We start from the raw sequence: 15,235 nt of genomic DNA, 5'->3' as shown, positions 1-15,235 counted from the left end.
GACAATCAATAAAGATAACTTGAAGCTTTCAGGTAGTAATTCTGAATTACAAGCAGCCAGTTTCTTTTCCAAGCCCTACAAATCCTCTAACAAACAAAAGTTAACCTCCCAGACTCAGGGCTCTGAATGATTTGCTGCTGTTACTCTCCTGCATCCTTTGATCATCTCCCTTCCCTGCATGGGCTGTCAAAGTCAAAGTCTGAGATAAAGAACAATATACTTGAGAGTGATGAAGCAAGAAAAGAAGAAAAAGCACCTTGCAATTAAATATTTTAATAGACATTTTGAAGACTGCTTTGAAAGGATTTAAAATTAATGTTAACAATAGTATGCATCGAAGGGCTCAGGCTGAACAATGCCTATCACTTTTTCTGCTTAAGAATAAAGCATAAAATTAATACCCTGTAATGTTTTATACCAGCACCCCTTTTTACTCTTCTAGGCTAGGCAGACACCTCTGAATAGCTGTGCACAGCATCTCTAAATCCTCCCCCCTCATAATCCTATCAAGCAAACAGTTCCCAACAGCTTTGGTGAACCTTCCTGATGCTGTGCATCTATCTGCAGACGGTCATCTCCCGGGAACGTGCCTGACGCCAGCTCCGCACCGCCTTCTTTCAGGTACGAAGGGACATCAGGCATTTGCCTCCTCCCAGCGTGGCACTCCCAACTCATTTTTGATTTAATAAGCTGACAATTAGACAGGGAACCAAAGATAAATGGAGGTAGAGCACAAGGATCGAAGGCAATCCTAGCGCTACACATCACTCAGCACCTTGTGTGCTGCCTCTAGCATGTGACCACAGGGAAGGCTGGATTTATACTGTTGCTTTTCATCAGGTTTCAATGGAGAAGAGTCTCAGCAAGGAGCCCGAGGCCCTGCTTTATGACTGTAAACCCTAAGTTACGACTCCTTACTTGCACAGAATTGCGCATTACTCCTGAAGCAGTCCCAGTGAGGCAGTGAATGTTTTTCCTGGATGCAGATCTACTCGGCCAGTGCCGCTGAGGTCTGTGGATGTCATCAGCACAACCACCTCAAGTCTCTTCAGCTCCTATTTGGCCCCCTTTTTCAGTGTTAATTAACACAGACAGCCCTTCACTGGTTCAAATTCAAAGGTGAATTTCAACAGGCATGAGTGGCTAAGAAGTTACAAACAGTCTCGTCACTGACCAAAAATAAGTATTAAATACAGTTACTCTTGATATTGGTTAGATAGATACAAGTAATGAAATTTTCATCAGTATAAATGCCCAGTTCAGTATACAGCTTTGTTTATAACTTCCCTCTGATTTTCATCTATATCTTTGCTCAAATTTAGGCAAGTGTTCATTACAACTTCTGCGGCAGAGGCATAACATCTGAAAACGTCACGGCTGGCACTGGTACTGGCCGCCATGACTTTCAAACCATGTTGCACCAAGCTGCATGGCTTCTGCAATGTGACCTAAAGCAAAACTCTCACCAGTTCAATACCCCAGGAAAATCTGCCCCAGTGTGGCAAATGGAAGTGGAACACACACCGTGCCACCAGACCATCGCTGTATCTGAGACTAAGCAGACATTCTTTCTATTACAATTGGTGTAAACCCACCTATTTATAATTAAGTTACTGATCCATGCATTGGTGTGAAATGACGCTACAACATAAGTGCAACAATAACCTAGCACAAAATCTTTAAATAAAAATTGTCAAGTGAGAAGATATATATAGAATATATCAAAATTAACAGTATTCATTCATCTTTCAAAACAAGTTGAATGTGCCTGTTCCTTCTGGAAGATCTGTGTAATGCTCATTGAACATTTTATTTTCATTACACTTGAACCTTTCAGCAGAAATAAAATACACAACCAAAGTAGGATGGTTGTTTTGATCAATTTTCAGACAATTATACATTAGAAGAAAAAGGAAATGCATTAAGATTCACACAGACATTAGTACTGTTGACCACTGGGAAGGTAGCAATATAAACTAAGGGTAACGTGTCATCAGAAATGACAGCTCAAGCACAAATATTATTAAACAGATACTGTAGCACAGGCTTATAAGGAAACGAAGAAGTCCTAGAATTTGGGATATTTATACAAAGTTTAGGCAGAGTTTTATAAAATAGCATGCAGGGAGCAAGCTGTTCGAGCCACATGCCACATAAGAGTAAACACAGCAAAATCCTAAGTATTATGACTCATTCCTGAAATGTCACACAGTCTGCATCAAGAGCAGCTGACCTTGAAATCTGAAGTATTTCCTCTTTGAATACGCCTTACACAAGTTCAGAGTACTTTTCCTTAACAGTCATGGAATGCCCAACAAAATATTCTGACCTTGCATACATAGCTTCAAAGAGCTCGGTATTCAGTGAAGCTGGGATGAAACAGATCCTCAAGGTCTCACCCATCTCAAGCTGAAAGTCTGACACTTCGCACCAAAAACTACAGCACCCACATTACTTCAGCAGAACCGAACACAGAATTGATTGCATACTCAGCAATACTGTACATGTATATTTTAAAAAATTCTGCACAAATTCACACGTCCCCATTGCCCTGCCACAACTGTAAAACAGCCCCTTCCTCCAAACTTGTTCAGATGTGAATACAGATGTTTTGTGCTTAGAAAGGATGGACAGTGTTCAGCCATTTATGCTGACCATACCAGGGATGCTCTGCTTTCAACGGCCCAGCTTCGGGGAACGGATCGCCCAGGCTGACTCGCCTTTAACACCAACTGAACTCCTCTGACAGTTTACAGACCAGCCACACTTAAGACTGTTTCAGCTCCCTCAAAATCCCAGCTCCAATTCCCAAGCAAACAATAGAAAGCACCATCCTTTCCCACATGAGCTGCTCTGAGGGCAATGAAGCTGCTAATGAGCTGAGTGCCGTTAACCCAGCAGGGTGGCACCAGCGCAGGGCACGCAGGTGGGCTGGCTGCTCTAACAGTCCCACACCATCGGCAGCTCAGCATCGGGCCCCAGCAGACCCCACTGTGCAGCTCAACATCCTCCCCACCCCAGCAAGGTGACAGGAATAATGCAACAAATGGGAATATCAATGATCTCAGTACATAAAACTTGTTTGCCTTATCTTACCGGTACACCAGCACTCAACTACATATAGTCGTTCAAATCTCTGTTTGTGCACATTGTTTTCTGCACTTGTGATTCATCAGATATTTGAGCTTCAACTACGCAGTAAGGAAGAAAAAAAAAAAACAGCTCTCTGGTTCCTCACCTGTATCACACTCTTACTGTCAGGGACCCTGCGCAGTCAAACAGAAGCCAACACTGACAACTCAAAGTCTGGAAGGAATTAATTTCTTTAAAATACAGGGAATATGCCTGAAGATGACCATTCCTGGGTAACGTACAAGTGCTGATCCACCACTGGTGAAGTATTTTGAAAAACAGTTCAACCAACTTACCTGCCTCTCACAAACTGTAGAAACTTCTGGTCATCACTGGCAGCAGGAGACCTAAAAGAGGTTAACAAATTCAATTGTTGAGAAAGCATATTAAATGCATTTTCCATAAGGAATTCTACAGGAAGCCAAATCGGTTGCTGCTTACTGTTCACTGCTTGACATAAATTCCAAACTACTATTTTATGCATCCAGTTCAGAATACTTCTGTGGCTAGGCAGGAGCATGTAGAGAATATCACAGCCATGATAGTCTGAAAAAGTGCTGCTCCTAAAGCAATTCATTATCTCCAATGACTCCAAGCCTTTGTGAACAGATCTAACCTCATAAAGAAACCATTACTCTCAAGTTCCTCAACACATTGTATTTTCAAAATCTTTGCTGACTACACCGTATTTCCTTTTGGATCCTTTAAAGACATCTCATTTATCTTTATTGGATTTTCTTTCACTTGGTTTCAAAGTTAAGCCATGCCAGAGAAGTTAAGCCATAGCAGAGAAGTAATCAGTGCATGAATTCTGAATCTTAAAGAAAGGGTGTCCTATCTTGCTGAAAATGCACAATATTGTGAAGAAAGATGTGCTAAAGAGGTTGCCTCCAAGAGGGCTATCGGTGTATGCTGTCACAGGTGAAAAAGCTGCAAGACTGACTTGCACTTCAGAAATGTGACCCTTAACAAAACCTCATCTCTAAGTTATTAGGCTTTTCCAGGCTCCCGTGACTCATCTCAATAGACAAAGTTTAAAATGAGGAAAACCAGAAGAGTATTTGAAGCATCGGAATTGATAGCTGGTGCCAACAGGAACCATGGTGGTCACTGTTTGACATCAAGACTAGAGGTGACGTCAAAGCTGGGAGAGCAGAGCATGGAATCACAACTGGAATTAGAGCTCCAGATGTTGGCCACTCCAGACCCTACGGTATTTAGGTAACATGGAGATTAAAAGAGAAAAAAATTAAGTTTTTACCTTTTTGTCTCCCAGATTGTTTTGGTACTTTTCAGCAGGGAGAAGACAAAGACACTGGTTGCAGTAACCAAGGGATAGTGTAGTTACTCCAGAAGAAGTCAGCCATGACCTCATGATACTGTTGAGTTACTCCTCATTTTACCACCATGGAAGAAATTAAAGTCAACCACATCGTAGTTGTGTCAGATTTTACACCTTGCTTACTTTTTTTATGGCCAAGTATACATTTATTTATTTATTACAGAATTTAACTGTATCTGATGAAGTAAAAACACACAATTATTTTTTTAAAACTGAATTACTATTAGGAAATTAATGTTAGCACATTTGGAGTCCAAATGAAAAGGTATGTCACTGAACTGTGCGCTTCACAAACAGAATGTTGTCTTCACATTTCAAATACAGGAAAATACACAAGCACACATGTAAGGAAGCAGTGTCCAACTCCCAGAATCACAGCATGCACATACACTAGTTTGGAGTAAACCATAAGTTAAAAAAAGACAAAGGCAGCCCCCCTCCTCACTGGATAATAATAAACAAGACAATGCCAGACTTTTAATCAATATTGATAAGCACAAATACATTATTTTGATTAATGTTCAGGGCCTTTGCTGTTAAATCATTATAAAGTTTCCTACTAGGAGGTGAACATAATCTAGTCTAGCCATAAATCAGAAAATGATTTTTTCTTTTAGATCTTTCTCGTCAAATGGATTAATATAATAATAACAAACTACTCAGAAGTGTGACATAAGGACATCATCTAAACAAAAAGGTGATGTTCAAGTTCTCTTTGATATTACAATGCCTTTCACAAGGTGTTGTACCTTCCCTGACAGTTAGCCAGCTGGTTAATTTGATATCACAGTAAAACCCCTGACTCACTGCAAATAAAGGCAAGATACAATTGCAGTACACTTGGGTTTAATTTTTCTCTAAACGACCTCAGCAGTGGATCCACAGGAACCTTGCCAGGTTCCCTTCCAGCCACGTGACCCCGTTTGATGCTCTGGCATCAATACCTGTATGCTTTCAGGGCACAACGGTTTAAAATGCTTTTGTTTGACTGAACCAATTTTACAAGGGTCAAACTCACAGGGCAAGGTCTAATTAAATCCTAGCATATCATCGCAACCTCAAATCCTACATACCTAACATCACTCTCCAAACCGCCATCAGTAACTTGCCCATTGTTGTTAACACTCTGTCATTACACCCTCCTTCAGATTTACTTACGCGCATGGACACGGGACTTTGATCCAGCCTGAGGTCTACAGAGCTTTGTGGAAGACTCCGAGTGAAGCCAAGCAGGATCCAACACCTTAAAAAAGCACAAGCCATTTTTTACCATCACTCTTTTCTTCTCATGCTTTTCCTCTACTCAGTACTGCCTGCCATGTCCTGTGCAATTTTGGATGCAGTCCTACAACAAGATTCATCTCCACCTTTGCCTCATCTCACAACTCACTGTAAGTGACCTCCTGTAGCTGCTGCTGCAAACACCCCCCTTCAACTGCAGGAAGCACAAAACCCAGAGTCATCAACCTCTGAATCCTACCGCAACTCCTTGTATGAGTAACATAAACTGACTCTGCCTAAAGAATCTACCATGCACAAGAGAAAATGGATTTGGTTGTGCTAAATCAAGTATTAGTATTGCTTGTGCATCTCCACTGTTAGTGTGGATACAGATTTGCAGGGCAGTGAATCAAATGCAGCTGGGAAATCACCCATGTTTTGCATTTTGATCTGCAAACAAGCTGTAGCTCATGACTCCACACTGCCATTCTCACTGCTGAATCAGATTCATCAGAGGAACAACTGGTACGTGCTGGTTGCTCCCCGCTCTCCCTCCATTGTAAATCTCTTCCGTGAATTACGGGAGACTTCACTTTTAAAGGAGCCAATTAGAAAATATGGACGTTCAAGGTAGACTAGGGCCATTTACCTAAAACTGATGAAAGACTGGGGCAAATAACTCCTCCATCACTTGTCCCAGGGGTGCAAACATAAACACTGCCAAAATGTTTGTTTTTACTTCTACCACTAGATTAAAATAACATTGCTCATAAACAGCACTTTAGAGAATATGGGTTCAGTTGCAGGGATTTGAATCTTCCATGATATACAGAATTATTTGACGTTTATTGAGTTTCAAATATGATACAGTAAAAGGGGAAAAAAAGTGGTAGAACTTCCATTAAATGAGTTACATGTGCAGTGGCTTTAACACAAAACTGCAAAAATCACACAGCTGCTCCACATGCTGCTTTGTAGAGCGCACTCTAACCTGTACTATGGCACTCCAAGAAAAAAAAGAAAATGGACCAAAACTAAAAATGAAAAAAAATCCCAAAAGGAGAAATGTCACCACCCTGTATTGTAATGCCTTTTAGAGCATCTCCTTGATGACTCACACACTGCAGCAGCTCTTTTGATTCTATCATATTCATTTGCAAAGCCTTCTAATCTCAGTTATCCTTGTAAATCAGAATAGCCAGCATAACTTCACTGAAATTACAGGGTAACTGCAGGTAACTGGCTGCAGCTGAAGGATCTGGCTGTAGGTTTCCTTCCCGATTGTTTGTCTTATCTCCTACCTGTGATCTGCTTGTGAGCTATGAACCCATCTCATGCTACACACAGCTGCAATTTTTTATAACTGATACTGGACTTTGCTGTCACAGTTTCCATTTACACTTTGTTATCAGCAAGAAAGAGATCAAGGATGTCTTCTTCCTTGACCAGCATCTCAATTTTCCAGATTACAAAACTGAAGAACTCACGTTGCCCTGGTTTCAAGTAGAACTGGGCAAGGAAAAGATACTTTGGAATCATTGATCATTCTGAGAAGTGTTAAAACAAAAAAGAAAAAAGCCTAACTAAAAGAAATGTTAACATACTGATGAATCAAAGAGATCAAATACCTCGTTTGGGCTAAATTATTTTTTTCTCTTGGCAACGTTCAGTCTTACGCCTATCAATGTAACACCATATATTCTTTTCAGGAGAAGATGGCAATTAAAAATTCTAAAGATGACATCAAAAAAATCTAAGGAAAATAATATAGTTTTAAAGCATCCATGCTGTATAACTCAAAATGAATGTACTTTTCAAATAGTGCTGGGATTAAATTCATAATTTTGTTGAAAAACTTTTGTGCAAAAATGTTCTCCAGTTCCAAAATGAAATATTAGAACAAATACTAACAAGAAGTTCTCCAATCCTAACTTCTAACATACTCCTTTAATGACATCTTTTCCTTCCTGATATCCTTAGGAATTTCACTTCCACGTATTTAAATGGCTAAGTTGAGGCTCCTTGAATATGATCTTGATCCAAACTGGAAGGCATGCAGAGGAAACAGCTCCCACCAGGAACTCTGGTTCTGTTTCAAAACCATATTTTACTTTTCAGCCAACATATTTCATACTTGCACTCTTTCATCAAGGGCTTGGTTCACTAGCCAGCATATCTCCGGTGGGAGAGGAACAGTTTGGCAGCATCTCACCAAGACAAAAGCCAGGTAAGCCGTGATAGCATGGTGCTTGAGGTCTACAGCAGCCTATTTAAAGGGCATAGGAAATTTTAGAAAATGAGGAAGATAAAACCCAAGAATGCAGTTATTAGCCAGGCTACGTGGGGACATCCCACAGAGACAAGCTGCAATAAAATAATGTTCATTGTGTTTATCACTGTTTGGCTTAACACCAGGGAAATCCATGAGAAGGCTGTAGCCAGGAGCAAGAACATGGGCATCACGCTTCCCAGCTTCTACCCGCCTTTTGTTCCTGGTGACCTGTTTCCAAAGAAATCAGTATCTGCTCAGTTTTAAAAAAATATATAAAATAAAATAAATAAAAAAAATCAGGGAAGTGGTTACGCAGGAAGAAAAGAAACCCAAACATGCCCAACAACTGCAGGAAATACAAACTGGATAGAAGCTCAAATAACATGTATTTGATTCAGTTCTTGCTTAAGTGAAACTGAGAGAAGGCAGCTCTAGCATGCCAGAAAACACACATTCATCCTTGCTGCTGCAGCAAATGCAAATTGTTATGAAACAGCTTATGAATTCCTTGGGAACTGGCTGACCTCCCCAGAAAACGAAGCTATTGATTTGCACCAGCCAAGACTCCGCTCTAGTAGTTTTGCACTGACTTCTGCAAGGAGCGGGCCAGGCTCTGAAATCAAGTTGCTTTTGATTGACCTAAGTTCACCTGGTTCGGATACCGCACACGGACTCCATTCTGAATCTCAAACACCAGCCCACTGTTTTACAGATATTAAAGAGCTAGCATTAAAATTGCTTTAAAAAACAAAATTTAGCAAGACCAGAAGGAAAATGCCGATATGTATCTCTCAGTCACTACTGAGTTAATCTTGGGTTTAAAGCACCATTTAAGCTGTCTGGGGGAAATAATTGAGAGGAAATCTGTTTTAAGTACTGCACTTTGATTTTATCTAAGAATACAGATAATCAATCTCTGGTCTGAAAGCTGTGGATTACAAAATGTACCAGAGCAAACAGGAGTTGTATTGGTTCAGAAATACACATGAAGGGGCAAGAGTACAGATGACCTTGTGGTGGGTGGATGGATGGCAGCGAGGCAGGAAAGGCTGCTGGCACCGTTCTTTGATTATCCAACGCACCTTCCCAAGGAGGAATCCCACCTTCCAAAACGCCACCCAGCCACCTCTGGTGCTGAACCCAAGGGGATGGGCTGAGGTTGCCAAGAAAAGAGAGGCTGGTGGCCACTGCCAGGAGACAGCTATGTACCACCTGGAAGGGCACAGCAGGAAGGACAGCAGTGGCCCTCCACCTGCTCAGGAAGGCTTGCTGACATGGTGTTTTCCAGTAAGCGATACAGGAGTAATGCTCCATCACAGCCTTCAGACCAGACTCAGATTCACACTACTCAACTCGTCTCCCTCTCCCAAAAGCTACTTACAAACCTAGGCAAATCAGGGGTTTGGGGTTTTTTGGGGATTTTGTTGTTGGGTGGTTTTTTTGGTTTTATTTTTGCGTGGGGTTTGTTTTGGGTTTTTTTCCTCCTTTCCCGCCTGTTCCATGTAGATATTTTGGCCAGGTTCATCACCAAAGTATTTGACCTTCCTCATAAAGCTTCAGAGAACATCTCACATACAAAAGCCATGCCCAGTTCAAAACAGACATTGTGAAACACAGCCTGAAAAAAGATCAGAATAGGGAAGTGGGCACCCAGTATGTATTCAGTGTGGTTCTGATGTTGCTGCTGCCCTTCAACAAATGGTGCTGAACTCCCACCTTTGTCACCTACACACTATGCTGTCTCTCCGTGCATACTCCTTGACACGTATTTCAAAACAGAAGATAAAGCAAAACTAAGTGTCTCTTAGAAAATAGATTGTCTCCTCAAAGCATTCTCATGCCTTTTTATCATGAGAAGGATGAAGTGACAAGGTGTGCAATGAAATGTTTTGAGTTTCCACACTCAGAGCATCTTTCCCACAGCATACAATTGATTCTTACTGCACTGCAAACATTCACACAAGAATGACCACATGAAAGATCCTCCTGTGAGGAGCACCATGCAGGTGTATGACAGAAGTAGGACTAATGTCCCCAAGACTGATGGGCCACCAACACACAACACCCCAGGCACCTCTCTCATGGTTGCTTTGTGAGACACCCCTCTCCAAGCAGCTTGGGGCTGTCCACCACCCACGCAGGCCAGCCATCATCACCTGTGCTGGTTTTCCCACTCAGATCCACAGGCTCAGAAGGAGGGATACTGGTGCTGTACGACTGCACCAGGGCAAAGCACTCCAACTGCTTTTGTGAACACACTTGTACAAAGACAGACTCTCTCATTACAATGCTTTTGTGACCGAGCAGAATACAGAACATCTCAAGTTGGAAGGGACCCATAAGGATCACCGAGATATGCAGACATAATTACATACAACCCCCTTTCCTCTCTCCCCTGCTCCTGCTTCCCCTAAGGCCAGTTCCAATGGTGCAAAGTTGTAGTCAAAGCTCTGTGCCAAGGTACGAACTGGGGAGTGCTGTTTTCCAGCAACACGCTGATGCTCCACTCCTGCTCTCATGCCTCCCACCTTCTTCAGGTGCTGGTTGCCACCATCTATTGCAGCCGGCATGGGAAACACTCCCACACCCCACGAAGGGCACACGGCAAAACCACAACTGGCTCTAGGAGATTTTATTCTATCACGTACACATGTACACACTTCACACACACTGTGGCATATGATAAACTATTTGTGTACTTTAGCACTCAAATCTGTCTAATATTAAAAAGGCTTTTGAAAATCCTTCCCCTCAAAAAATTTTCTAAGCCACAGGGGGTGGGGTGGTGTTTGTGAAATAGCTTTTTCCTTCCTTTTCAATGTAATACAATATGTTATTCAAAAGCCAAAGAGTTGTCAGTTTTTATGTTATGATAATCTTCTCAAGCATCCAATTTTATTCTGCTTTTTCCCCCTCTGTGCCGCCACTCACATTCTAGCCTGTCACAAAAGAAAATGTCTGAATACATTAATTACAACTTGTTAGACTTCCATATAGTTAATGCTATTGAGGAAATCAAATCACTTGGAAAATAACTAAAAGAGAAACAGTTGCTGGTATTGCAGAATTTTTATGCATTGCGCTTCAAAGCTGGAGCTTTGCAAGACAACAAAAATTATTATTATAGAGAATGAGAAAAATCAAATACAACTTGATCCTCTACCCTTGGAATGTTTTCTGAATGCATTACAATATATATTTTCTATTCTGGTAAAAGCAGTTGAACTCTTTTCACATATTACCTTCTTTCATGGTGTAATTACAAATGCCAGTTCTGAAATTATAGTATAAAAACTTTCTGAAGCTAGGAAGAGATCCAATTCTCAGTCCCCACTCACACAAACATCACAGTCGACAATGACTGTTCCTTTAACGTGAATAAAAGATAATTATATTGGATCTGAGCAGACAAACAAGTTACCTTGGGATTAGTAAAGGGAGATATTCATATGGTTGCCCTCAGTAAGGCTGGTCAGCCTGACTCCTAGGGCTTTGCAGGGCAGCAGAGCTAGGTTTTTAACTGTATAAGTCACACAGAATTCAGCATACATATAATTGTTAGGGTTATAAATGAAGAATTCATTTCTGTAATCAGAGACCCTAAAATAACTGCAATAACTTGGATCATTGTTCAGCACAAGATACTTCAAGGACTGCCTACCCATCAGATTGCCATGGGAGTACAAACTAGCTAACACCAGTTTTGTATGTGGTTCACAGAGAGAGGCAGCTCTGCAGAAAACCCGACAAGCACATCCTTGGAAGACTGTGCTGCCAACGAAGTGTGATTTCACTGAACAAAGGAAACATTATCAGGCTTATGCAAAAGCCTTACGCACAGCAGCGGGTAAATGCTTCACAAATTTAAGCTCTCTTATCTTCCTACCTTAAAGACACTGAATTATTCTTACATTTAATTTCTCTTACTTATATTAAGTCATAGTAATGGGAAAAAAGTGAAATCTTTCTAGCTTTGAAGAAGTTATCTGAACAGGCAAGACAAAAACAAAAACACCTTTGGATGATGATGATGATGATGATGATCTTGTCCACTTTCTCACAGAGGTTAAGATTTTGTTAGTCAGCCCTGTTGAGAGATGCACCCTAAAAATCTGGAAAAATAAGATACTTGTGCATTGATGTTAACAATACTGCTAACTGTGCCACATCGCCGCTAGAGCCCACAAATTGCAAGTATATTCCAGTGAACATTCTGCTACCAGGTGTTAAATATTTAACTTTTCATTGAAATGCCATTGGATGTGAGACATTTTTAAGTCACATATAGTCTTCATAAACTCCACAGTTCCGGTACAATCCAAGTAAAAGGTTAAAATGCTCCATCCATCCCACAAGAGGGAAGAGCACTTGGTGTAAGCACCCCCCGAACTGCAGCAGGGCTCACCCTCCTGGCAGCAGCAGGCTGGCACCTGAGCCCTGCTGCCTGGCACGGGGGGCACTGCCAACCTTCACCCAGGCCTTGCCGCCAGCCACAGTGCTCAGACCCTCGCCTTCAAATGGATATGTTAGAGAACAAACCCAGCAGTTCTATAGTTTCCTTAAACCATCACCTGCAATTCAGCTCCCAACATTCAAATCTCCTTTAATACTTTGCTTCTCATTTTGATAAAAATGGACCAAAGTTGAGTTTATGGGTTTCTTTACACATAAGGTTCACACACTGCTGGATTAAGAAATAACTGTCCTGCACACACAAAAAAATACTTCTCTTGAGGACTATGCTTGAGTTTCTCTTCAGTAGTTCCCAAGTGGAAGAAAAAAAGAGTCTAGGGAAGTGCTCAAGCTCAATTTGCTCTTCGCAGCAAAATGTTTGAGAAGACTTAGAAAGAAATTCAATAAATATTCCTTGCCCTTAGAAGAGAACAACTTGACACTGTGAAGTCTTCTGTTTACACAGCAAGTAAGTGCCTTTGAAATCCACAGAACCAAGTGCTCAGGCAGAAAAAACCTGCAGATCATTTCTTTTTACAGGTGAGAACACTCAGGTTGTGTATTTGAACCCGTGCCAGAGCAGGTGTGATCATTCACAGCCCAAAGGCTCTGACCCATGAGCTCCAGTGAGCCAAGCCTTGGTGGTCTGCAAGAGCACAGTCCCCAGATGCCTGTCCCCATTCAAAATCACCTGTGGGGTGGCAAAATGGGAGGAGTGGGCACAAGACAAGTTGTTTTGGTCTTGCACAACAATACCTGGCTGACAGAGGGCCATGGAAGAGAGCTGAAACTGCCCCAGCAGGAATCACCAGAGCTTACATAAGCTTTAAGAAGCCTACACCTTTTTAAGTGATTAGAGACTGAAAACCTCCACTTCAGAGCGCTCACCCTGGCTGACAAATATTTCTGAAACACACAGAGTCCTTCGCCCGCCTGAGGCTGATACCTCCCTCCTTTTTGCTACAAGGCAGCAGTGAGGAACACTGAGACCGAGGCACGGTACTGACAGGGGCTGTGTGGTCAGTGCCGTGGGTGTGCTGTGCTGGTGGGACTGGTGGAGCTGGAGCTAGGTGGGCTTGTGGGCTGATGCCATGCCCAAGCGCTCCATGCAGCCAGGGTGAGCCCCAGCCATGCTCCAGCAGCCTGTTGGGTGTTTCCTGCAGATGAACGTTCTCGGAGGAGCCCTTGGGACAGAACCAATGCAACAGCACAGAGACAATCCTAACGTCCTTCCACCAAAGTGCCCTTCCAGTGACAGCTTGCTCTCTCCTAACCGTAGCACTGCTATACTGAGGACTCCCCACCTTCTTCCTCACTCCTGTCTCTATTACAGCACAGCCATCTCAGGACGATGAGAAACAAAAGCAGAATAATAATGAAGTGGAGAGCAGTTTCTCAGAATCCTGCTAGATCTGGGAGGTCCGTCATGCACTTGTTATTATGTAAAGAACAAAGACACAACTGGCTTCAAAGCCAAAAGTCTTTACTGAATAACTCACAGGCCAAGAACTTGCCAAAAGTCACCTAACAGGTCAATGACACAACCAAGGAGAAGCACTCAACTCTGCAAGAAAAATTTCTTACTGTAAATGTACAGAAAGGTTAACTGTAACCCAGATGAGATTTATCGGAAACATTAGCAGCTGCAAGAATTAAACAAGGAAACGACTCTCCATTACTAGTGCCCAATCCTTCACTGTGATCAAGAGCACTGCTCCTGGTGAACTAGGGGGGAGGGGGGGAGATTACCGAGTAAACTGGCACCAAAACATATTGCCCAATTTAACCGAACAGATGTCAAATAGCCATTAGCATTACAATGATTAGTAAACTGAAATTACATCTTATAGGTTTAGTGCCTTAGATTAAGCGTTAACCTGTCTTAATTAAATTGCATCTCAGTAATTGATTTCACAGCACTGAACTGTAAATAACAAATTGCAGATGATCTGGTTTTTTATCTAGCAAGATAATGTAAATCAGCCTTTACACATTGCATTACCTCCTTGTCTCTCTCACTTCTGATGAGGCTTGCTCACTCTGCTTCTTTTACCTAGACACACAACCTTCTCTGACTTTACAAGTACTTTAATCACTGCTGATGTTTTTCTTATTGAACTGACGAAAGTCATAGCTGGTTGTCTGTAGGGTAGGCAGGAGCCAACGTCTGATCTCTGTATCTGATGTCTTCTCCCCCCTGTAGAGTTTCTTTCCATGTGCAGAACAAAATGTGTCACACAAACATGGCTTGCACAGCCATGTAGCTACTGTGTGTGCACAATACAATGGGACTGGGGCAGTGAACCAGCCTATGGCAAAGTAATGACTATAGCACATGGACTTCCCCTAGCTACTCCTACACTGTGTAACAGCTTCCATTTAAGTAGAATAACAACATAATTATTATAACAGTTTCTTTTTCTTTTGACTACACTGTTCAATATAAACAAATACATTCAATGAGAGCAATCAGGGTAAGCAAATTCTTACAATTAAGTTACAATTAAGTAACTCAATGCAAATTCAACTTCTTCCTTACACAAGTGACTAACAGATGGCCTTTGCATCAATTACATCCTTTTGAAATAAGGATCAAGAGCAAAATCAGAAGCTTGGGGCTAGAGGGCAAGGAGGTATGAATGGCAGGATGAACTGCTCTCAGTCTGGATGTCAAAGTTAAATAGTTGCAGACCATCAAAGAATCACCTGCCTTCCATCAGCATGAAAGCATGAAATGAGGGTGGAAGAAGGGCCAATTGAAAAAAAAAGTTAGGAGCTATGATGAGTAAGGGGTCTTGGGAAGCTGAAGGACAAAC

General features: G+C 41.8%; 1 protein-coding gene across 12 annotated transcripts in view; it reads right to left on the bottom strand.

Annotated features, from left to right (window-relative positions):
* Window positions 1-15,235, bottom strand: part of LOC114012898 (uncharacterized) — a 204,032-nt gene that overhangs the window by 123,534 nt on the left and 65,263 nt on the right. For 10 of the 12 annotated variants that reach the window (XR_003555638.2, XR_003555639.2, XR_003555636.2 and 7 more), the window contains exons 3-4: window positions 5,633-5,717; window positions 3,429-3,479 (exon numbers count right to left, since the gene is read on the bottom strand). The gene's annotated coding sequence lies outside the window, so the exon portion shown is untranslated. Of the gene's footprint in view, window positions 1-3,428; window positions 3,480-4,393; window positions 4,523-5,632; window positions 5,718-15,235 lie in introns of all 12 variants that reach the window. The other 2 variants (XM_027790624.2, XM_027790626.2) reach the window with 2 other exon arrangements.

Source organism: Falco peregrinus, chromosome 5 (assembly GCF_023634155.1).
Source record: "Falco peregrinus isolate bFalPer1 chromosome 5, bFalPer1.pri, whole genome shotgun sequence".
Taxonomy (NCBI): Eukaryota; Metazoa; Chordata; class Aves; order Falconiformes; family Falconidae; genus Falco; species Falco peregrinus.
Note: the sequence above shows the minus strand (reverse complement) of the source record. Positions and strands in the feature narration are given on the sequence as shown.